Source organism: Dasypus novemcinctus, chromosome 6 (genome assembly GCF_030445035.2).
Source record: "Dasypus novemcinctus isolate mDasNov1 chromosome 6, mDasNov1.1.hap2, whole genome shotgun sequence".
Classification (NCBI taxonomy): Eukaryota; Metazoa; Chordata; class Mammalia; order Cingulata; family Dasypodidae; genus Dasypus; species Dasypus novemcinctus.
Genome location: NC_080678.1, coordinates 117,600,743 through 117,624,811, shown reverse-complemented (window position 1 = coordinate 117,624,811; position 24,069 = coordinate 117,600,743). Strand labels below are relative to the sequence as shown.

General features: G+C 40.1%; 1 protein-coding gene across 13 annotated transcripts in view; it reads right to left on the bottom strand.

Annotated features, from left to right (window-relative positions):
• The window catches only part of LOC131278822 (uncharacterized), a 146,963-nt gene that overhangs the window by 115,901 nt on the left and 6,993 nt on the right, over positions 1-24,069 (bottom strand). The window lies entirely within an intron of this gene.

Here is a 24,069-nt window from a genome sequence, read left to right as displayed (position 1 = left end):
CCTACCCCCCCCCCCCCCACAGTTGTCTGCACTCATGTCCATTTGCGGTGCATTCTTCTGTGTCCAGTTGCATTCTCGATGGCACTGGGAATCTGTGTCTCATTTTGTTGCATCATCTTGCTGTGTCAGCTCTCTGTGTGTGCAGCACCACACTTCTGGGCAGGCTGCGCTTTTTTTCGTGCCGGACAGGCTCTCCTTGCAGGGCACACTCCCTGTGTTTGGGTTTCCCCTATGTGCGGGACACTCCCACATGAGATGGCACACCTTGTGCGGCAGTACTGCACTTGGGTCAGCTCACCACACAGGCCAGGAGGCCCTGGGTTCGAACCCTGGACCTCCTATATGGTAGGTGGACACTCTTATCAGTTGAGCCACATCTGCTTCTATTTCTTTTTTTGGTCTTCTCATTTTTTTTTCTCTTCTAGGATTCACCAGGATTCAATTCTGGGACCTCTGATGTGAGAGGTTCCCTGTTAGCTGCGCCACCTCATTTCCTGGTTTCTGGCTCACCGCACTGGCACTCAGCTTGCCATGCAGGAACTGGCTTGCCATGTGGGCACTGGCTTACTATGTGGGTGCTGGCTTGCCACGGAGGCACACTTTCTCTTCTTCTTTTTCACCAGGAGGCCCCAGGGATCTAACCATATGGTAGGCAGAAGCCCTATCACTTGAACCACATCTGCTTCCCTCAACCATTCTTCAAGTGTGTAAATGATTGTTCCCCACAAATGTGAGAAACATGGAAAACTGAGTTGCAGTCAAGTAGAAAAGGGAAAATTCTTCTGATGAACTGTATATGAAGGACTTAACCGAGTGATTAAAATGTCTACATTTTCACAGCATTATTTGAGAGGGCTCCTTTTACCACAATATGTAAACATTATTGCATAATCCAGAAAACCATATGGAGTCCATTTACAAAGAACTTACAGTCCAAATTTCCAACTTACTATCCTCATTAATTGAGAGAGGCAGAAATAATTTAGCAGAGAAAAACTTACTTTATAATAGAATCAATTCCAAATGATCTGGATCCTAGATAAAGAAAATGTCAAGGGTGGTAACTGAATGTTCAAAAGTCCATTTCGTTATTTTTAGTGAAAACTTAAATTCACTTCAAATCAGTATTGCCCAACTCTACCTCACCCACCCACCTTAGCTCTAAAGATTTTTATTATCCCTAGATAAAACCCATCCTCAAAGAACAAAAAGTTTTCACCATTTGAACCTCTATTATATATGTGTGTATATATATAATTGCGTACGTATACACACACACATAATTGCGTACGTATACACACATACACACATGGTATACAGAAATATATCATTCAAAATTTGGGGGAACATTCTAGAGATACTGAAGTGAGTTCTAGCTTATCAGAATGAGAATTTTAAATGGACCAACACGTGTTTGGATGTATCATTTATTATTTTTTTTCTGAAATTCCTAGAATCTCTGTTGTTAACTGGTAGTTTTCCTGTTTTTCTCTTGTATTGATTTGTCATTTCCACTCGGCAAAGAAAATGACAGAAAGCTGGCTTTATTTATTTATGAAAACTAAACTGGAAACGCTAGTGCAATGTTTATCACAATGCTTTCCATACTCATAAGAAATCAAAATTCTACAAGCTCTCACCTGTTAGTACAGTAATTGCTGTGCAGGAGAGATAGAACAGCATTCTGCTTAAATGAATGGACTCTGGTTTAAATCTTTTTTTTTTTTCCAAGAAAAGAAAGAGTTTATAGCCTGGTTGGCCAGCAAGGAGCCTCAGATTAGTCTCCTGGTTTGAATCTTATCTCTGCCTCTTCTTAGTTTTGACTTTGAACAAGTTTTTGAGCCTCCCTATATCAGATTCTTTATCTCTAAATTGGAATAATGATAGTATCTATCTCCCATGAGAGGTTCAAATTAAAATCTGTAAAATAAGTTCAAGAGTATCCGGCACTTGGCAAACACTATATAATTGTTCACTGTTAATATGTGTTGCTTGAGAAGGTAAACATGTATCTATGGATTGGAGAATACCTTTTAAGAAGTTGTCTCACCTCTCATCCAAACAATTATACTTCTTCCTCTAGCTATGAATTCAACATAACAATGATACTGGTGTCCCTGTTTTAATACTGATTTGCTTATATAAATAAAATATTTGTAACATTTTATAAATAAAATTCATTTTAATTTCAAATTGAGAAAGCAGACTTGGCCCAGTAGATAAGGCATCTGTCTACCACATGGGAGGTCCGCGGTTCAAACCCCAGGCCTCCTTGACCCGTGTGGAGCAGGCCCACACGCAGTGCTCATGCGCACAAGGAGTGCCATGCCACGCAGAGGTGTCCCTGCGAAGGGGAGCCCCACGCACAAGGAGTGCACCCTGTAAGGAGAGCCGCCCAGCACAAAAGAAAATTCAGCCTGCCCAGGAATGGCGTCGCACACACAGAGAGCTGACACACAAGATGATGCAACAAAAAGAAACACAGATTCCTGTGCTGCTGACAACAACAGAAGCAGACAAAGAAAGAACACGCAGCAAATGGACACAGAGAGCAGACAACACGGGGGTTGAAGGGGGAAGGGGAGAGAAATAAATGAAAAATAAATCTTTAAAAAAAATAATTTCAAATTGATATGTCATTGATTATGCTGATAAATGGAATAAACTGACATGATTTTTTAAAAGTTTGGGGAAGCAAATGTGGCTCAAGTGATTGAGCTCCCACCTACCACATGGGGGGGTCCGGGTTTGGTTCCTGGTGCCCCTGGAGAAGGCAAGCAAGACAGCAAAATTGGCCCAATGGGCAGGCATGGTGAGCGGACACAACAAAATGATGCAACAAGGCGACACAAAGAGGAAAGACAATGAGAGATACAACAAAGCAGGGAGCTGAGGTGGCTCAAGTGATTGAATGCCTCTCTCCAACATGGGAGGTCTCAGGTTCAGTTCCCAGTGCTTCCTAAAGAGAAGACAGGAAGACACAGCACACACAGCAAATGGACACAGAGAGCAGACAGTGAACACAAATGGGGGGCGGGGGGCAAATAAACAAATAAATCTTTAAAAAAAAAAAGGTTGTTCAGGAGCTATAAAACAAATATATGCCATAAGTACAAGTATACCTGAATGGGGTATAACTGTATTCTTGTTGTCATAGGTATGTTCTCTGGATAGGTAGAAGCTCATACAGTAGCTATCAAAATATTAAACTTTCATCCTGGGGAAGTCCTGCTTCTTTCTCAAATGAGATGGTAAAAAAAACAAAAAACAAACTCTGGACTACATAAGCCTTACCTAATAAAAGAAAACAGTCCAATATGCCAAGCCCTCAATCTTAATGCTTGCACTTATGAAACTTACTCCTGTAATAATGAAACTAAGCCTAATTATAATCAATGCCTAAGAGTTACCTCCTGAAAACCTCCTTGTGGAGGACTTCCCTGTAAGCCAAGCTCTGCAAATAAACTCACCACCTGCTCCCAAAGTGGGACATGACTTCTGGGCATGAGCCTCCCTGGCATCGAGGGATTATTACCAAGTGTTAATCAGCAGTGCATCTGGAAAAAGACCTTTACCAAAAGGGGAAAATATTAAATAAAACAGAGTTTTTAAACAAAGCCTCAATCAAAAGTGCTCCTCAGATTTTATACACCTGTATGATTGTTTTGTAGGTTTGCAACTTCATAAAAAAATATGTTTTAAAAAAAAAAAAGTGCTCCTGAGGGCTCTAGGGACATCCAGACACCATAGGCAAGCCACAAAGACTCATGCAATCAACCCTTGGTGGGCCCTATTTGGGAAAATATGAAAATCTATTTCCCAAATATAACAGTTATACTTATTTAAAATTCCCCTAATCATGATTCTTCTACTCTTTTTATACAAACCTGTAATTTTCAATGCACTTGTCAAATATGTTTCTCAGAGATGTATTTCCTCTTCCCCATGATATCTAAGACCCCTCTCAGCCTGAAGCAGTCAGAGCAGGCATCATCCCAAATCCCTCAAGACTAAGAGAAGAACAAAAATAAGGGGGGGGGGGGGGGAAACGGACTTTGGCCGAGTGGTTAGGGCATCTGTCTACCACATGGGAGGTCCGCGGTTCAAACCCCGGGCCTCCTTGACCCGTGTGGAGCTGATCAGCTGGCCCATGCCCAGTGCTGATGGGCGCAAGGAGTGCCCTGCCACACAGGGGTGTTCCCTGCGAAGGGGAGCCCCACGTGCAAGGAGTGCACCCGTTCAGGAGAGCCGCCCAGCACGAAAGAAAAGTGCAGCCTGCCCAGGAAAGGCGCCGCCCACACTTCCCATGCCGCTGACAATAGAAGCGGACAAAGGAAAAGAAACAAGACACAGAAGCGGACAAAGGAAAAGAAACAAGACGCAGCAAAAAGACACAGAAAACAGGCAACCGGGAGAGGGGAGGGGAATTAAATAAAAAAAAAATCCTTAAAAAAAAAAATAAGGGGGGAGGGAGCAGATGTGATTCAAGCAGTTGAGCCCCTGCTTCCCACATGGGAGAGCTGGAGTTCAGTTTCCAGTGCCTCCTAAAAATAAATAAATAAATGAATGAAAAAACTAACTCAGGGGAGATCGATATGGCTCAGTGGTTGAGTGCCAGCTTCCCACATTTGAGGTCCCAGGTTCAATCCCCAGCCCCAAGATCTCAAGTAAAATTAAAAATTAAAGAACTGTATTATATGAACAGAGAACCCTAAGTTCAACCACGGACTTTAACAGTACAATTATTAACATGTCCTATCATCAGTTGTAATGAATTTTCCACACCAATGCAAGGTGGTGGTGGTGGGCTGGTATATGGGAATCCTGTATTTTATGCATGATTGTTCTGTAAACCCACAACTTCTCTAGTAAAGAAAAAATTAAAAATTGAAAAATTAAATTTTTTTAAAAGAGGCAGATCAGGTTTGACCTATCTATAGACTAGGCAAACAAGGTAAAATACGATCATATCAAAACCGATCTCATAAAATGGGCCCTAAAGAACCAAAGGGACTGCCTCGTGAATAACTGAACAAGCATTTCTACCGAGTTAGCAGGTGATGCTCATGCTGCGGCTGATCCAGAAACCATGCTTTCAGACTATCTTCACCTTAGGATTTACGGCCTTAGGGTATACAGCCCCACATCTCAAATCATAGGTACAAATATTAGCACCAGTAAAGACATGAAATAAACACTGGACTTCCATGTCCACACTTGCATTGCAGGAGCAATGATGTATAATTGTGGTAACCAATACAGTAGCACCTAGCTACATGGGCTATTGAACAACTGAAATGTCGTTAGGCTAAACTGAGAGTGCCATACGTATAAAATACACAGCAGATTTCAGAAGCTTAGTTCAAAAAAAGGAAATATTTCACTGAGAGTGCCTTTTCAAATATCGATTACATGTTGAAATGTATTATTTTCTGTATCCTGATTTAAATTAAATAGGTTATTAAAACTAATTTCACTTGCTTCTTTTTCACTCCTTTTTTTAATGTGTGGGCTCATGTTATATTTCTATTGGTCAGCGCTGAGCCAGAAGGACAGTGGAGATTGGCTTAAGGGAAAAGAGAGGGCAAAGGACAGTAAGAGAGCTGATTCAGGCAGTAATAATGGAGGGGCAGAGGAAAGATGATACACAGGGATATGATGCATCAGTCACCAAAAATCAGGCGCCTGACTCATGCTATAAAGGGAATATGGGGAAATGATCACCAAGGGTATCTTTATGAGCATCCAGGTAAAACCCAGTACCATTTGCAAAACCAGAAAGTGGAGAGAAAGAGGCTGGGCTTCAAGTGTTTCTGGGAAAAGCAGGGCAGGCTCCCCAGGAGGCAGCTGGAGGGATGCTTCTGGGGCTCAGAACAGAAGCCCAGGATGAAGTTAAGGCCTGGGGGAGTTGCTGGCATCTCAGTGGTAGCTGAAGCCAGCAGTGAGTCAGACGGCTCCCAAGGGAAGAGCCTGTGGGGGCAGAAGAGCAGGTACCGGATCTGAAAGAGCCCTCCTCAGGAGCCTGGGAGAAGCCCAGGCCATGAAGAATGAGAAAAAAATTCTCTGAAAGGGAACACTAAACCCAGGAGAGAAGAGTTTAGTAGGAACCCAAACAACCACTAGTTTTTCACTTACAGAAAATGAATAGAAAATGAAGCAGATATTTTAGGGAAATTAGAAATAGAACAATAAGAACTAAGATAATCAAAACAACTGAACATGGAGAAAACAAAATTACAGCAAGAAATGGAAGAAAATCAGCTTTTAATTCCAATGATACTCTTACATATACTGAGAAGAAAATTACTAAAATAAAGAACAGACTTCTAGAACACAGGACAAAAGTCCACATAGGAGGTGCTAGGAGGAAGTTTTCAGCTTATCAGTAACACTGTGAAGGTCACCACCCAGGGGCATGGCCACCAGAGGGCGGAGTGAAGCGTGAGCTGTAGAATGCTCCCCTGCCCCACCTTACAGCACACCAGCAGGGCTCAGTGCAGGAACAGTGGCTGTCAGCTCCAAGAGCTGCGAGACAGACTTCTCAACAGAGTCTTGGGAAGTACAGAGGGAAGTGCAAAGTCAAGAGGGAAGGAAAAACAAGGACACTCGAGGAATCTGAAGCCTCTCCCACCTATAGGTCCAACAAACATTAAACAGAGCCCAACTCCTAGGCAGATTTCACATAAATCCTCACACTAAAGCCTAGTATCTCAGTTCTTATTACCAGATACAACATGTTCAGCTTTCAACAAAAAATGACAGGACATGCCAAAAGGCAAGAAAAACTTACCCTGAAGATGCAAAGCAATCAGAATCAAACTCAGGTGTGGTACAGATGTTGGAATTGTTACACAGGGACTTTAAAATAATTACGATTAATACTTGAAGAACAGATGGAGGGAAGTGATGTGGTTCAAGTGATAAGGCCTCCGACTACCTTATGGGAAGACATGGGTTCAATCCCTAGGGCCTCCTGGTGAAAAAGACGAGAAAGCGTGCCTGCACAGTGAGCCAGTGTCCCCATGGCAAGTCAAGTGCCAGCATGGTGAGCCAAGTGCCCACACAGTGAGCCGAGTGCCCATGAGGTGAGCCGAGTGCTCATGAGGTGAGCTGAGTGCCCATGTGGTGAGCCAAGTGCTCATGCAAGTCCTGCATGGCGAGCTGAGTGCCCACATGGTGAGTCAAGTACCCATGCAGTAAGCCAAGTAAGTGCCCACATGGTGAGCCGAGTGCCCACAAAGGTGCCCGTGTGGTGAGCCAGTGCCCATGTAGTGAGTCGAGTGCCCACGTGTGTGCCCACATGGTAAGCCAGTGCATGCGTGACAAACCAGTGCCCAGGTGATAAGCTGAGCCCCCGAGCAGGGAGCCAATGCCCACACAAGTGAGTCACACAGCAAGAGGATGACACAACCAAAGAGAAACGAAAGGGAGAGTCAAGGTGAAGCATGGCAGAGAACAGGAACTGAGGTGGCACAATTGACAGGGAACCTCTCTCCACATCACAGGTCTCCAGGATTGAATCCCAGTGAATCCTAGAGGAGAAAGATGGAAGACAAAATGAGAAATAGATACAGAAGATCACACAGCGAATGGATACAGACAGAAAAAACAGTAGGGCAAAAGAGGGGAGGGGAGAAAAAAAGAGCAGATGGATAATGTAAGCAGAAAAACTCAACCAGAAACGCTAGAAATCAAAAGCATAGTGACAGAAAAGAAGAATGCCATTGACAGGTTCATCACACAAAGCCAAGGAAAGAACCAGTGAACTTGAAAAGGTGTCAACAGAAATGTCACAAACTAAAATGCAAAGAGAAGAATTAAAAAAGAGAGCATTCAAGAACTTGGGGACATCAAAAGGTATAATAAATGCATGACTGAAATACCAGAAAAAGAAAGAGAATGGAGCAGAAGAAATACTGGAAGTAATAATAGCTGAAAACATTGTAAAATTAATGACAGATAAAGGGAGCTCAGAGAACATCAAAGAGAATAACTACCAAGAAAACCACATCTAAGAATATCATATTGAAGTGCAGAAAACCAAAGACAAAGGGAAAAATCTTGAAAGAATACAGAAGGGAAAAACACATCTTACCTAGAGGGGAACTAAGATAAGAATGACAGTAGACTTCTCATCAAAAACCATACAAGCAGGAAGAGAGGGGATCATGTGAAATATGAATATGAGTAATACTGTATATATAACACTGCTTTTCTTTGAAACTGAACAAATGTATGTTAATGATACAATATGTTAATATCAGGCAAAAAAAACACAACACATTATGCTAAATGAAAGAAACCAGATACAAAGTACTAAATATTATATGATTTTATATAAAATGTAAGTATAAATCAATTTATAAGTACGGAATCAGATTAGTGGTTATGTAGGGCTGGGGAAGGATAAAGGGTCAAGAGGCGATTGCTAAGTGGTACAGGGTTTTTCTTTTTGGAGTAATAAAATTGTTCTGAAATTTTTTTGTGGTGACAAATGCACAACATTGTGATTATACCAAAAGCCATTGATTATATACTCTGGATAGATTTTATGGTATGTGAATATATCTCAATAAAACTTTAAAAAAGAGAGAGGAGTGAATAATATTAAAAGTCTTGAAAGAAAAAAAAACACTAATCTAGAATTAATGATTAATGAAAAAGACACACTGAAGCTTATCTTTGTTTAATTCTGATGACAATGAATCAATCTGAAAACCTTCCAAATGAAAACAAAAGGTTATTCATAAAGAAGAGAACTATCCTAGCTTTACATGTCTCAACTGCAATGCTAGAAGGAAAAAGATTGTTTAAGATCATGAAAAAAATAAATTTCAATCTAGAAATTCTACACATAAACAGTTTTTCAAAGGCAAAAATCAGATGTATTCAGACAGCAGGGCCTCAGGAGGAATACATCACCCAGGTAACTTCTGTAGAGAAAACACCTGAGGAGGTGCTCTAACAAGCACGCAAACACCTCTCAAGCCAGGGGAATATGAAAGGTAGGGAAGAAATGGGAAACAAAAAAATCTTGTTATAGATAGATGGTTACAACTAAATGGATGGTATTAACATGATTTGACATTTATAATGTAATGTTAGAGTAGAGTAATTGAAACAGAAGAGAAGGGGAAACCAACTAGCAAAATGAAGGAGTATGGGTATCAAGGTGGGGGGATTGAAGCTTTGTGAAGGTCATCTAAGGAGATCTGGAGAAGGAGTGACAACCACACCATGAAGCAGCAGAAGAACAAGTAGCTAATCCTGATATTACTAGATAAAGGCTTAGTTATAATTAAGGATCAGCTGGTAACTATGAGAACTGAAAATCAGAAAATTACCCGATTAACAGAAGAAAAATGAATAAATGAGAAATCTGAACAAGCCAGAACAGGCATATTAAAAGAGTATGATTAATGTATATAACATATATTATTATATTCTTACAGAGTCAGTAAACTAAGATGGATAAATATAATCAAATATATGAATAATTGCAGAAAATATGACTGGATGAATTTATCTAAGAAAGACGGTCATATTGGTTTAAAAAAATCTTGCCATTTGTTGTTTATAAAATATAAATCTAAAACAAAGTGATAAAGAATGGTGAAAATTGCCCTATAAAGTCTCTCTGTAAGATTTATGTAATAGAAATATGTTTCAAAAATTTTTAAGTTAAAAAAAAAAACCATAGAGGCAAGAAGGCAGAGATTAAATCTAGCTGCCTCTTTTGTAAATAAAATTTCATTGGATCATTACAAAAAAATAAAAATAAAAAAGAATGGTGAAAATGAAGGAATGGACAAAAATTTCAGGAAAATGCAAATAAAGGGAAGCAAGTGTGGCATTATTATATTATATAAAGTGGAATGTGCAGCCTTAATCTTTCAATGGGGCAAAGAAAGGTGGCATGTAATGATAAACGGCAAAATTAATCAAGAAAAGACAAATCTGTGTGTATCCAAATAGAGGTAGGAAAAACTGCTACAATTATAAGAGAATTTGTTTAAAGAAAACAAAACCACATTACAGTGGGAGAAAATGTATATCTATATAGAAGAAAGCTCAACTATCAAATAGAGATCATTTAACTCTTATGTTTTAGAAAATTTTGCAAAAACTGGTCAGGTAATAATAATAACTAAAATTTAGTGGATACTTTTATTTAGAAGAGCGACTTTTAAAGGATATTATAAATATATTTTTCCTCTTATAACACTATAAACCTATAACAGATATATTTTCCCCATTTAACAGATGTGAAAATCAAGGCAGAGAATGGTTACCAACTTCCCAAGGTCACCCTGCTCATCTGACAAGGCTCTACTCATAATCATTATGCTGTGCTTTGCTTAGAGAGAAACTGTTACTGAATTCTAAAAGTCAGAAGTTTTACAAGCTACACTGTCTTGACTGTGGGCTATAAAACTAAAATGGAAAAAAAAAATTCACCCAAAAGTTATTGATTCGTGAAATGAGATACAGTGTACAAACAAAAACTTTAGATCAAAGAAAAAACAATCAACATCCAATTTACAATTTCCTAGAAAGAAACAGAAGGGAATAAGTTACATGAAAACTTGAGAGCCACAATTAAAGCTACTACAGAGAAAAATTGTCTTTAACTGATTTTTAAATTGAAAGACTGAAAATAATTATAAACTCTATATTTAGCTAAAAGAATTTTGAAAAATAACAAAATAAAAAGAAAGCATGAAAAGTAAGGATAAAATTCTAAATGAATGAAATTAAAGCCAAAATAAATGAGGAAGGCTAAATAAAACCAAATGCACTTTTTCAGTATATCCTAAAAAAGACATTATATACCCAATGGGCAAATTCGAGGGGAAAAGTAAAACAGCAAAATTATATAACAGAGTTGAGGAAAGGCATATATCCACAAAGATGGAAGAGAAATTATAGAAGAATCATATGTGACATTTCACAGCAATACGTTTTCAGAATATAGAGGAAACAGATTGTTTACTAGTAAAATTTTAACAAAACTCATCCCCAAACAAGATAATCAGATCAATAACTGAAGATGAGATTTGCAAATCTACTGATGATTTAAAAACCAGCAGCACTGGAATCTTTAAAGTAAATTCTAGTCAGTCTTTCAGGAACAGATGAGTCTGGCATTGCCATATACTCTTCCAAAAAATATGGAATGCTCCCCAAATCATTACTGAACTATGGTAATCTTAAAATTAAAACCTTATGAAGCAGTACAACAAAAGAAAACTACAGGACAATTTCTCTTATAGTTTGGATGCAAATGTTCCTAATGAAATGTTAGCAAACAAAGTACAGAAGATTATTATTAAAATAATACATCATTTACCTAAGATGTGGAAGATATATATGCTAATTCAAGCCTACTGAGAACTGAAACAAATGGACCATTTGGCCTTTTATCTCTGTATAAAAGGGATTCAAAAATCTTGTTCGGGGCTTGAGATTGAAACAGAAAGCTCCCGAGTCTGGCCGGCCGTCAATAAACCATTTTTCCTTCTCAAAAAAAAAAAAACAAAACATCATGATCCATTGGAAAATTCTCTCTATGAAAGTGGTAGCTTTCTTTTGTTCACATCAGTCTTTTCATCTAAAACACAGTAGGTGCTCAATAAATTTTTTAAGTAAATGGAAGGACAAATAGGGTTTATTTCAATAACATAAGGCCAACTGAAAATAGAAAACTTATCCAATTTATTCTCAATGATGAATCATTACACCATACCTTAATCTTGTGTGCAAGAAGAAAATCACTAGCTAATGAGCAATTAGATGCAGAATTTTAACTACACATTAGCAATATTGATTTAATAATGGAAAAGGGAGGAAAACATAACAACCTGGACCAATGTTGAAAATGACAAATAGCTACAAAGGTATATGACTTAGATTAAAAATCATGTAAAACGTTAGGGAAGAGATCATACATCTGGTAATGCGTCTAGTGTAAAATACTGTAACAACGCAATAATAAAAAGACAAATAATCCAATTTAAAAAGGGGCAAAGAATCTGAATAGATAAATCTCCAAAGAAGATACACAAATGTCAATAAGCACATGAAAAGACACTCAACATCATTAATCATCAGGAGAATGCAAATCAAAACCACACAGAAATATACCTACTAGGATGGCTATTATTTAAAAAATGGAAAATTACTAGTGTCAGTAAAGATGTGAAGAAACTGGAACCTTCATATAATTCTGGTGGGAATGTAAATTAGTGTAACTGCCATAGAAAATGGTTTTAAGAGTTCTTCAAAATGCTAAACACAGAGTTACCTACCATATGATCCAGCAGTTCTACTCGTTGGTATACACCCAAGAGAACTTCAAACATATGTCTACATAAAAACTTGTACGTGAATATTCATGGTAGCATTATTGATAACAGCCAAAAAATGGAAACCCAAATGTCCACAAACTGATACATGGATTAAAAAAGTATGGCATATCCACACAATGGAATATTACTTGGTCATAAAAGAGAACAAAGTACTGACACACTACAACATGGCTGAACGATGGAAACATGCCAAGTAAAAGAAGACAGACACAAAGGCCACATGCTTTATGATTCCCTTTATATGAAATGCCAAGAATAAGCCAATCTATACAGACAAAAAGTAGATAGTGGTTGCCAGGCAATGGAGATAAAGAAGGGTGGACAGTGATTGCTAACAAGTTCAGGGCTTCTTTTGCGAGTGATGAAAATGCTCTAAAATTAGACAGTAGTATAGCTGCACAACTCTGTAAATATACTAAAGTGAAGTGCACACTGAAGCGTACACTTTAAAAATTATGGAAGGCGGACTTGGTCCAATGGATAGAGCATCCACCTACCACATGGGAGGTCCAAGGTTCAAACCCTGGGCCCCCTTGACCCATGCGGAGCTGGCCCATGCATAGTGCTGATGTGCGCAAGGAGTGCTGTGCCATGCAGGGGAGTCCCCCGAATAGGGGAGCCCCATGCGCAAGGAGTGTGCCCCATAAGGAGAGCCACCCAGCACAAAAGAAAATGCAGCTGCCCAGGTGTGGCACCGCACACATGGAGAGCTGACACAACAAGTTGATGCAACAAAAAGAGACACAGATTCCTGGTGCCACTGATAAGGATAGAAGCAGTCACAGAAGAACAGACAGTGAATGGACACAGAGAGCAGACAACTGGGGAGGGGGGGAGAGAGGGAAATAAATAAATAAATCTCTTTTTTTAAATTATGAATTATATCTCAATAAAGCTATTGTTTTTTAAGTATTACTGAAGGACATAAAACAATGTTTTTGAGAATTACGACTTATCAAAATATTGAGCCATCAAAATTAACAATAAGGGAAACGGACATGGCCCAGTGGATAGGGTGTCCGTCTACCACGTGGGAGGTCCATGGTTCAAACCCCGGGCCTCCCTGACCCGTGTCGAGCTGGCCCATGCGCAGTGTTGATGCGTGCAAGGAGTGCTGTGCCATGCAGAGGTGTCCCCTGCGTAGGGGAGCCCCATGCACAAGGAGTGCTCCCCATAAGGAGAGCCACCCAGCGTGAAAGAAAGTACAGCCTGCCCAAGAATGGAGGCGCACACACGGAGAGCTGACACAGCAAGATGATGCAACAAAAAGAGACACAGATTCCCATGCCGCTGACAACAACAGAAGCAGACAAAAGAAGAGCACGCAGCAAATGGACACAGGGAACAGACAACTGGGGCAGGGAGGAGAAGGGGAGAGAAACAAATAAAATAAAATAATTAACAATAAAATTTTAAGGTAAATATTTAGCAAGCCAATTATTTTGTTTGTTTTTCTTAAAGTTTTTACAAGAGGGAAGAGATTTCACTAGATATATATTTTTTTTAATTCAGGAGGAAAAAGAGACAAGTAAATCTCCAAACAAAACTGCAGAGTGGGCTTTTGCCTTACTAGGCATTAACTATTTATCATAAAGCTGTTTTGATTGAAAGAAAATTAGGTCAGTGAGGGAAAAAAGTCCAGAAATAGATTCAAATATATATATAGTACCTTAATATACAATAAAATCACAACTTCAATTTAGAAATGCACAGGATGATTAATTTATTAAATATAGTTGACATAACGAATTTTAAAAGTTTGAGCAAAATAGGTATGAAACGTAAAACAAAAAACAAAGAAACACTCAAAGTAAAGACATTTAAATCTACTATTAAAAGATAAAAATATTAGATAAAGGACAACCAGCAAGATGGCAGCAGAGTAAGGGGCTCTTAGGGTCAGCTTGTGCTACAGGGCAGTTAGTAAACACTCAGACCTATCTGCAGCACCTGTTTGGGCTCCAGGAGACCAGAAGAGGATCCTGCAACATCCTAAAAGGAATGGAAGGAGGAGACTGCCCATCTGCAGAGAAGATTCATTGGTAGAGCGCTCCATGCCACATCCTCCACTGGAGGCATAAACCACCTCGGGAGCTGTTCCGCAGCTGGAATTGGAAGTCCCAATTCCCAAAAACGAGGAAGGAAGAGGCAGCTGGGAACCAACTTCAGTTACTGATGAGTAAATTTGGCTGGCTAAGGTATAATCCTAAAAACAGCTAAACTTTGAGCCTGTCCAAGTCAGAAAGAGGCCAGTAGCTGCCATTTTAACTCTGTGCCTGGCATGAGGGGAAGCAGGGAGGGCTGAAAATCACAATGCTGCTGGGGACTGGCTTCTTTCCACCCAGATCAGATTGCAGCTCTAGCCTAAGCCCCAGCCCCACCTCTGGGAGGGAGGAATCTGGGGGGACCGGAACCAGACTCTCCAGGAAACTCCAGGTCATGCTGCAGAGACCAATGATCACCCTACTTTGGCAGCACAAGCAACCCCAGGAGCTATTCTATGGCTGGAATTGGAAGCTCCATTTCCCAAAAACAGGGAAGAAAGAGACAGTTGGCCACCAATTTCAGCTACTGATTAGTAAACTTGGCTGGCTAAAGTATAGTCCTAAGAACAGCTGAAGTTTGAACCTCTCCAAGTTGGAAAGAGGCCAGTAGCTGCCATTTGACTCCACCCCCAGCTCAAGGGGAAGCCAGGCTGACTGAAAATCGCAGTGATGGTAGAGACCAGTTTCTCTCACCCAGATCAGCCTGCAGCCCTAGCCTAGACTTCAGTCCCACCTCTGGCAGAGAGGAAGCCAGCAGGCCCTGCACCAGCCTATCCAGGTCCCTTTGGCTGGCACAGACTGAACAGTCGGAAGTCTACTGGGGTAACTGCAGTCATCTTGGACCCACACTGCATAGACTGCAGCTCCATCCCCTCTCCAGGGAGGGCAGAAAGGAACATGAAGTTTCATCAGTCTTTCTGGGCAACTACAGTCTAGCCCTGCACAACTTCGATTATTCCACACAGCTGTGACTCTGCCCCTATCCCTGGCAAAGGAGAAAGTTGGGAGAAACTTCATCAGTCCCTGAGGCAATGACAGCTGCTTGTGCCGCTACAGCTAATAGCACCAACTACATCTTTGGCTCCTACTGCACAACCAGCAAGGGAGAAGGGGCAGGAAGCCCTAAACTAAAGAGAAAAACTGCACCCAGAATACATACTCTAGTAAGCCAGATGCCAAGACGCCAACAAAAAATTAAAATCCACACCAAGAAACACAAAGATGTGGCCCAGTTAAAGGAACAAGATAAGTCTCCAAATGACATAAAGGAGTTGAAACAACTAAGCATAGATGTTCAAACAAATCTCCTTAATAAATTCAATAAGATGGCTAAAGAGATTACAGATATTAAGAAGATATTGGGGGAAGCAGATGTGGCTGAAGTGACAGAGCTTCCTCCTACCATATGGGAGGACCTGGGTTTAATCCCTGGGGCCTCCTGGTGAAAAAGAAGAGAAGGCGTGCCCACACAGCGAACCAGTGCCCACACAAGTGCCCACATGGTGAACCGGTGAGCGCAACTGCCCACGTGGAGAGTACAAATGCCCGTGTGGTAAGCCAGTGCCCGTGCGAGTGCCCATGCAAGTGTCCGCATGGTGAGTCAGTGCCCACGCAAGTGATTACAGCAAGATGATGATGCATCAAAAGAGAAACAAGGGGAGAGTCAAGGTGAAGCACAGCAGAAACCAGGAATGAGGTGGTGCAATTGACAGGAAACCTCTTTCCCCATCAGAGGTCTCCAGGATCAAATCACAGTGAGTCCTAGAGGAGAGAAAATGAGAAGACAACACAGACAACAAAAACAGCAGGGTAGGAGGAGGGGAAGGGGGAAAATAAGTAAATCTTAAAAAAAAAAAAAAAAGAAGACCCTGGATGAGCACAAAGAAGAATTTGAAAGAAAGCATACATAGAAAAATAGCAGGCCTAATGGGAATGAAAGGCACAATAAATGAAATTAAAAATACATTGGGGGAAGCAGATTTGGCCCAACAGATAGAGCGTCCACCTACCACATGGAAGACCCAAGTTTCAAATCCAGGGCCTCCTGACCCATGTGATGAGCTGGCCAACACTGCATACTGATGTGCGCAAGGAGTGCCGTGCCACGCAGGGGTGTCCCCCGCAAGGGGGGCTCCATGCACAAGGAGTACACCCTGTAAGGACAGTCATCCAGTGAGAAAAAAATGCAGCCTGCCTGGGAATGGCTCTGCACACACGGAGAGCTGACACAGCAAGATGACCCAACAAAAGGAGACACAGATTCTGGCTGCCGCTGACAAGAATACAAGTAGACACAGAAGAACACACAGCAAATGGACACTGAGAGCAGACAACTTGGGGGGGAGGTAAGAGAAATCTTAAAAAAATACATTGGAATCATATAGTAGCAGATTTGAGGAGGCAGAAGAAGGGATTGGTGAGCTTGAGGAAATGGCCTCTGAAAGTGAGCATACCAAAGAACAGATGAAGAAAAGAATGGAAAAAATTGAACAAGGCCTCAGGGAACTAAATGACAGCAAAAGATGTGCAAACATATGTGTCATGGGTGTGCCAGAGGAAGAAGGGAAGGGAAAAGGGGCAAAGGGAATATTTCAAGAAATAATGGTAGAAAATTTCCCAACCCTACGGAAGGACATAGATATCCATGTCCAAGAAGCACAACAGCTCCTATCTGAGGAAAATCTGAATAGAACAACTCTGAAACACATACTCATCAGAATATCAAATGCCAAAGACAAAGAGAGAATTCTGAGAACAGAGAAAGAAGAGCAATGTATAACATATAAGGGATACCCAATAAGATTAATTGCTGATTTCTCACCAGAAACCATGGAGGTAAGAAGACAATGGTATGATATATTTAAGATACTGCAAGAGGAAAACTTCCAGTCAAGGATCTTATATCGAGCAAGATAATCTTTCAAATATGAGGACGAGTCTAGAATATTCACAGATAAACAGAAAACTAGAGAATTTCTAACCAAGAGACCAGATTTTCAGAAATACTAAAGGGTGTGCTAGAGCCTGAAAAGAAAAGACAGAAGAGAGACCTGAAAGAGAGTCTAAAAATGAAGATTATTATATCAATAAAAGTAACTAAAAGGGTCAAAAGAGTGGTAAAAATAAAATATGACAGATAAAATCCAAATAATCTATAATAAATTTAACCAATAATGTGAAGCACCTGTATTCAGAAAACTATAACTGACTGTTAAAAGAAATTTTAAAAGGCCTAAATAATTGGAAGAACATTCCATGCTCACAGATTAGAAGACTAAATATCATTAAGATGTTAATTCTACTCAAACTGATAAACAGATTCAACACAATCCCAATACAAATTCCACCAGCATTTTTAAAATAAATTGAAAACATGAACATCAAATTTATTTGGAAGGGTAAGGGGTTCTGAACAGCCAGAAACATCTTAAAAAGGAAAAGTGAAATTGGAGGACTCATCTCCAGACTTTAAATCATTTTACCTAGCTACAGTGGTAAAAACAGCATGGTACTGGCATGAAGACAGACACATAGACCAATGGAATCAAACTGATGGTTCAGAAACAGATCCTCTTATGTATGGTCAAGTGATTTTTGACAAGTCTGTCAAACCCACATCCCCAGCTTGGGCAAAACAGCCCATTCAACAAATGGTGCTGAGAGAACTGGGTATCCATAGCCAAAAGAAGGAAAGAGGACCCCTATCTCACATCTTATCCAAAAATTAACTCAAAATGGATCAAAAACCTAAATATAAAAGAACCATAAAGCTTCTAGAAGAAAATGTAGGAAAATATCTTCAAAACGTGGTGGTAGGTGGTGGATTCTTAAAGGAGATAAGAGGAGGACTGAAATGGACTACTGATGTTTAAAATATATAGAAGTTTTAATTAGCTTTACTGTAAAAGTGTGGAAATGTATAGAGTGGATGGTAACACATAGTGAGTAACAGCTAGTTCATAAATGGGGATGTGACTGAAAATGATAGTCTAGGAATATAAATGCCAATTGACAGAATGCTAGAGAATAATCTAGGAACTGAATAGCACAGTAAACCGAGAGGTGGATGAGAACTGTGGTTAAGGGTACAGATACAAGAGTGTCCTTTTTTAGCTAGAGCAAATGTACATCACTATTGAAGCATGCTGGGAATGTGGAAAAGCATGGGAAAGATATAACTGGAGTGACCTATGGACTGTGGTTAACAGTAATAATATGATATTCTTGCATCTATGCCAAAGATATAGTGTGTTGATAATGAGGCAGTATGTACAATGTGTGAGAAATTTACACTATGGACATGGTAACAATCGGATGATATTATCTATAACCTGTAACAACTGTGTCACTGTAGTGTGGTATGTTGATAGAGGTGTGTTGTTTGGGAATTCTGCAAATGTGCATGGCTGTTTTGTAAGTTTACAACTTCTGTCATAAAAATATATTTAAAAAATAATAATAGGGTGGATTGGGGGAAAAATACACCAAATGTAAGATAAGGACTATAATTAGTAATAAGATTTTGACAATATTCTTTCATAATTTGTAACAAATGTCTCACAACAATGCAAGGTGTTGGGACCCCTGTATAATGTTATGCGTGTTTGCTTTTAAGTTCACAACTTTTACTATACACTTATTGTTTATGTATATTCATATAAAAATTAGGTAAAGATAATAATAATAGGGTGGATTGGGGGAAAAATACTTTGGTTAGTAGTAACATTTTGACGATGCTCCTTAATCATTAGTTAAAAATGTTTAACAACAATGCAAGGTATTGGTGGTAGGGTGAGGCAGTGAGAGTCCTGTATGATCTTATATATGTTTGTTTTGTAAGTTTAAACTACTACTATTCACTTATTGTTTATGTATGTTTATGTATGAGTGATATACTTCAATAAAAAAATCCTAAAGGCAAAAAAAAAAATTAGGTTAAGATTTTAAAATTAAGCTACATCGTACTTACAAAGGAAAATAAATGGCACACAAAAACTCATTCATTCATTCATTCAACAACTTCTGAATACTTTCTATGTGCCAGGAACTGTCCTGGATACTTGGGAAACATCAGTGAACAACAGCTTCTTACCCCCCTCCCTTAGATTTCAGGAAGGTTATAGTCATTCAAGAGGGGAATAAGAGATGATAAACAATAAACAGGGAAGTCATGTGGCTCAACCAGATGGGCGCCCTCCTACCACATGGGAGGTCCTAGGTTCAGGTCCCAGTGCCTCCTAGAAGAAGACGAGCAGATGCGACCCTCACCACAAAAAGCTAGAATGCCACCCCTGCCACAAGCCAGCAGACACCACAGCCCATGGGGTGCAGATGTAGCTCAGGACACTGGACACTGGCCTCTCATGTGGGAGGTCCCTGGTTCGGTTCCCAGTGCCCCCTGGAGAAGGCCAGCAAACAATGAGTAGAAGATGAGAGAACCATCTAGGTGGGGGAAGGGATAAATAAAGATAAAAAAATAAATAAATAAATCTTACCAAAAAAAAAAAAAAACAATAAAAAGAGTAATGAGCAAACTTCATGTGAGAAGTGCTATGGCAAAAATACAAAACAGATGAAGGTACGGGGGGTGGGAATGCTAGGGATTAGTGCAGCAGTTTTGAACTCGGGGTCCAGGTAGACCTGCCTGAGCTGTGGGCTCTGAACATGGTCCAGAGGAGGAGAGGGAGTTGGCCACAAGGTCCCTGGGGAGAGCACACTCCGGGCAGCAGGTAAATCTCACACAAGGATGGAGATGGCATTGTGCCCAGTATGTTTCTAGAACAGCAAGAAGGCCAGTGGGGCTGGTGCAGAGTGATCAAGGGCTGAGGAGGAGGCGAGATACAGAAGTAATGAGCCACATAACCCTTTGGAAGAACTCTGGCTTTTACTCAGAGGAAAATGAAATGCTGGGCAGAGGAGTGCCATACCTGACTCATTCCCCAGGTAGCGAGAACTGCTCTGTGTCCCCTGACATCATCCAGGCAAGAGATGCCTGAGGGTTGTTTTGGGTAATTGCAGGTGATTAGAAGAGGTCAGATTCTGGATATATTTTGGATCTAGAGCCAAGAGGTTCTGCTGATAAGTAAGATGTACAGCATGAAGGAAAAACAAGTCAGGGATGATTCCAAAGGGTTAGCTATCAATCAAGAAGGGGAAGGCTGTGATAAAACAGGTTTGGGAAGGAAGTGGCCAGTAAGTCAGTTGCAGTCATGTTCAGCTGTGTCTATTAAACATTCAAATAGAGATGTAGAGTAGACCGTTAGATATATGACTCTTAAGTGCAGGAAGAGGTCTGGGTATGGTGGTTTTAAGCTGTATATTCCCCAGAAAAACATGTTCTTAAATCTAATCCATTCCTGTGGATGTAAATCCATCGTAAGTAGGTCCTTCTGATGAGGTTACTTCAGTTAAGGTGTGGCCCACCTCAATCAGGATGGGTCTTATTCCTGTTACTAGAGACCTTTATAAGAGAATGAAATTCAGACAGAGAGAGAGAAAGCCACAGAAGCAAGAAGATGAAATCAATGAAGCCCAGAAAAGAAGGGAGAGACCAGCACATGCAGCCATGTGCTTCGCCATGTTGCAGAGGAGCCAAGGAACACCAGCAGCCAGTCTTTGGGAAGAAAGCATCACCTTGATGATGTCTTGATCTGGACTTTTTTTAGCCTCAAAACTTTAAGCAAATAAATTCCCATTGTTTAAGCCAAATAATTTCATGGTATTTGCTTAAGCAGCCTAGGAAACTAAAAGAGTATGAGGAATCATTGGCCACAGAAATACTTATGAGAATCAACAAGAACACCAAAGGGTAGGTCACAGATAGAGAAAGGATGAGGAGCAAGGGCTGAGCTTCGGGACTCTCCAACATCAAGAGGTAGGAAGAAAAGGAGGAGCCAGCAAAGGAAAAGGAGCAAGCAATCAGAGAAGGAAAATTAAAAGAATGTTGTATTCTGGAAGCCAAATGAAGAAAGTTAAATCAGAAGGAAAAAAGTGATCAACAATGTCAAATGCAGCTAACTGGTCAAGCAAGACGAAGCCTGAGAATTCACCACTGGATTTAGCATTTAGCGACGTGGAAGTCACTGCTGCCCTTGACTAAAATATTAAGAGTAGGACAGGACTAAAACTTTTAGTTCCTATCAAGATGCTAAATTAGCACAAGTGCAATCCAGAGAAATGTAAAGAAAGAGAGCAAAGCAAACAGAAATCCTGGGTGCCAATGTGGTTATTTTTGAACTGTCATGTGTACAGCCATGGCTTTGGCCTGGAGGTGTAGGCAGGTATACTGATAGACAACATTGCTTTTTCCCAAGCTTTCCCTGGAACAAAGAGCACCTGCTCCCACACCTGGGGATGAGAAAAGATGAGCTGAGAAGGAACTGAACTTATATCATATTCTAAAGGATAATTTCCCTAATATAAAGAAATGCAATCAATAATTTTAAAACTTTCCACAAAGAAAATCCAGACCCAGATGAGATCACTGGTGAAATTTTAGGAACAATTAAAAAATAAATAACATCGGTCTTACACAAATGCTTCCAGAGAATAGAGAAAGAGAAAACACTTAAGATGTATTCCAAGGTTAGTATAAAATTAAGATAAAATCTGACAAAAACATAGGAAAGGAAAATTACACTTTATCTCATGAATAAAGACAAAAATTCTAAACCAATAATCATGAATTACATTTTTTTTTAAACATCAAAAATCAAGTTGGATTTTTTCCTGGAAAATAAGATTGGTTTAACATTTGAAAATCAAAACATTAATAGAGGGAAGCGGATGTGGCTCAACTGATAGAATGTCCGCCTACCATATAAGAGGTCCAGGGTTTGATTCCCAGGGCCTCCTGGCCTGTGTGGTGAGCTGGCCCATGAGCAGTGCTGCCATGCACAAGGAGTGCCGTGTCACACAGGGATGACCCCTGTGTAGGGGTGCCCACACTCAAGGAGTGCGCCCCACAAGGAGAGCCACCATGCACAGAAAACGCAGTCCACCCAGGCATGGCACCGCACACACGGAGAGCTGATGCAGTAAGATGATGACACAACAAAAAGAGACACAGATTCCCAGTGCCACCTGACAAGAATGCAAGTGGACACAGAAGAACACACAGTGAATGGATACAGAATGCAGACAAAGGGGGGTGAGGGAGAATGGGAGAGAAACAAATAAAAAAATCTAAAAAAAAAAATTAGTAGAATTACCTCAATTAATATGTCAATATTATTTAATCCATTAAAAGAATAAAGGAGAAAACTATATATTCATCTTAATAATAAGTAATGCAGCATCCCTTGGATGATAAAAACTCCTTGCAAACTAGGAAAATAATGAAACTTCCCAAAAAATATGCACCAAAAAAATTACAGCAAAAATCACACATAATGATAAAATATTGAAAAGTTTCCCTTGAGACTGGGAAGAAAACAAGGACGTACTACTTCTAGTTCATGGTATATTAAAACTCCTAGGCACTGCAAGAAGGAAAGAAAAAAAAAATAAAAGTTTAAGGACTAGAAAGGAAGCAATTTCCATCTATTAATAGATAATTGCATAAGTAGAAAATCCAAAATATTCTACAGATAAAATAATAAAATTAATAAATGGTAAAGTCACCGAATACAAGGTCAATATACAAAAAAATCGGAAAACGGACTTTGGCCCAGTGGTTAGGGCATCCGTCTACCATACGGGAGGCCCGCGGTTCAAACCCCGGGCCTCCTTGACCCGTGTGGAGCTGGCCATGTGCAGCGCTGATGCGTGCAAGGAGTGCCGTGCCACGCAAGGGTGTCCCCCGCGTGGGGGAGCCCCACACGCAAGGAGTGCGCCCGTGAGGAAAAGCCGCCCAGCGTGAAAAGAAAAGAGCAGCCTGCCCAGGAATGGCGCTGCCCACACTTCCCGTGCCGCTGACGACAACAGAAGTGGACAAAGAAACAAGACGCAGCAAATAGACACCAAGAACAGACAACCAGGGGAGGGGGGGAAATTAAATAAATAAATAAATCTTTAAATATATATATATATATACAAAAAAATCAACCACATTTCTACATACAAGCAACACACAAATAGGGAAAAAGTTTTCAAGTACCTATTAATAAATCTAACAAAAGAAGTACAAGGACTCCACATGAAAAATTATCAAACCTTGCTGAGAAAAATTAAAGACCTAATAGAGAGAAATACCATGTTCATAAATTGAAAGGTCAATATTAATATGACCTATACTATCTACAGATCAATTTGGTTTTCAAAGCAATACCAAATTCCAGCAAGGTTTTGGGGGAGAAATTTATAAGATGATCATAAAATTTATGTAGAAATACGAAGAACTTAAAATAGCCAAAGCAATCTTTTTTGTTGCTGCTGTTGTTTTACTTTTTACTTTCAGGAGGTACTGGGGATTGAACCTGGGACCTCATGTGTGGGAGGCAGGTGCTCAATCACTGAGTGACATCCACTCCCCCAAGCCAAAGCTATCTTGAAAAACAAAGGTGGGGAACTTATATCCACAGATATGAACACTTTTTTTTGGTATGATTGCATTTATTTGAATCGCCCAGAATAGGCAAATCCATAGAGACAAAGTAGATTAGTGGTTGCCAGGAGCTAGAGACAGGGGCATGGTTAACGGCTATGAATGGATATGG